Source organism: Trichomycterus rosablanca, chromosome 18, assembly GCF_030014385.1.
Source record: "Trichomycterus rosablanca isolate fTriRos1 chromosome 18, fTriRos1.hap1, whole genome shotgun sequence".
In the NCBI taxonomy this organism is placed as follows: Eukaryota; Metazoa; Chordata; class Actinopteri; order Siluriformes; family Trichomycteridae; genus Trichomycterus; species Trichomycterus rosablanca.
The window spans coordinates 20,978,312-20,980,617 of NC_086005.1; positions in this window are offsets into that span (position 1 = coordinate 20,978,312).

Below are 2,306 nucleotides of genomic sequence, written 5' to 3' on the forward strand. Positions count from 1 at the left end.
CTCATTTTGTCTCTCATAGTTGAAGTGTACCTATGATGAAAATTACAGACCTCTCTCATCTTTCTAAGTAGGAGAACTTGCACAATCAGTGGCTGACTAAATACTTTTTGGCCCCACTGTATATATTTTTACTTTAACTGTATGTAAATACTAGCTTAAAGCACATTTAAGGAATATTATAAGAATTAAGTGACTGTGCCAATGACATTAGCTATTGCAGATAGAAGCAATCTAGCCAGATAGGTGGTTCTCTGCTGCCATCATGTGTACAGCTTGAAGCTCAAGGCATTGTGTTAGAAAAATGTTGTACTTGACATATGAGGACATACAGTATGAATTTATAATTCATTAAATTCCGTTTTAACCAAATGTGGCTTTTTAATTTCAAATCTTGCTTCTTTAATGACTTACTTATTAATTTAATAAAACTTTGTCAATTGATGTTACCCTTTAACAATTTAAAAAGAAAAGAGATAGCAGAACCAAAAACAAACATACATTTTAATACAATGCTAAACAAACACATTTACCCACTTAGTACATTTTAATTTACACCTGCCTACCACTTTAAATAAGCAAAATATTTTACTTCACTAACAGTAATTAAGTATTTATGAATAGATGACCTATTACTGCATAGGTATTGTTGTATAACAGCAAAGGGTAAAAATTTACAGGACCAGGTGCACCCAAAAGTGCAAATGCTTTCTGAAGAATTATTCACCGTTGCTACAAAGCATTCAGGACTTGGATGAGAACATTCCACAAAGAACTAATGCAGTTCTGGAATTGAAGGGTGGTTCTATTTCCTTTTTCCTATTGTGTACTTGATAGTAGATGCATAGTTATAGAAGAAGAATCCTTCATTTGTGATATATACATATACGCAAGTACAGTACAACAACTATCTGCTCACATTCCAAGAAAAAGTTGGGACGGGGGTTAATTTAGGGCTGATAATAAGGTGAAAAAAACTAAATAATGATGTGATTCCAAACAGATTATGTCAACAGGTGATTGTAATCATGGTTTGGTACAAAAGCAGCATCCAGGAAAAGCTGAGTCTTTGATGAGCAAAGATGACCAAAGGATCTCAAGTTTGTCAACAAATGTGTGAAATAATGATTGAAATGTTTAAAAACAATGTACCTCAAAGAAAGATTGGAGAGGATTTGCATATTTCTCCCTCTACAGTGCATAATATCATTAGAAGATTCAAGGAACCGGGAGGAATTTCAGTGCATAAAGGCCAAAGGCGCAAGATTTAAGCTGAACGCCTGTGATCTTCGATCCCTCAGACGGCACTTCATCAAGAACCGCCACTCAACAATAGCTGATATAACCACATGGGTGAGGGATTACTTTGGCAAACCTTTGTTAAGCACTACAATACAGAGTTACATGCACAAATGCCACTTAAACCTTTACTGTGCAAAAAAGAAGCCTTATGTTAACCACATCCAGGAGTGGTGTCGACTTCTTTGGGCTTGGAGGCATCTATTATGGACCATCACACAGTGGGAACGTGTATTGTGGTCAGATGAATCAGCATTCCAGGTCTATTTTTGGTAAAAATGGACACCGTGTGCTCCGGACCAAAGATGAAAAGGACCATCCAGACTGTTATCAGCATCAAGTCCAAAAGCCAGGGTCTGTCATGGTATGGGGCTGTGTCAGTGCCCTTGGCAAAGCTCATTTACACTTCTGTGATGGCAGCATTAATGCAGAAAAGTACATTGAGATCTTAGAGCAACATGTGCTGCCTTCAAGACGTCATCTTTTCCAGGGACGTCCATGCATTTTTCAACAAGACAATGCAAAACAAAACCACATGCAGCACACATTACAAAAGGCATGGCCACGGAAGAAGAGGGTACGGGTACTGGACTGGCCTGCCTGCAGTCCTGACCTGTCCCCAATAGAGAATGTGTGTAGAATTTTGAAAGGAAAAATGCCCCGTACTGTTGCACATCTTAAGACGCGTTTGCAGGAAGAATGAGACAGAATGAGGATACATCACTTGGTATCCTCGGTGCCAAAACGTCTTTTAAGTGTGGTGAAAAGGAATGGTAACATTACAAAGTGGTAAATGCTTTACTGTCCCAACTTTTTTTGGAATGTGTTGCAGGTTGGTTCTAATCCATAACCAAAGCAGTCGTTCAGTATGTTTTTTCAGTCGGTCAACCGCAAGCGGATGATCTCGCGCATGCGCGTCACTGCCGCTCCTCCCGGTTTCTGCTGCACTAAACTACATGGTGCTCCGCTCAATAAGATACAGAATAAAGATAAATCTCGGTATCTGACCC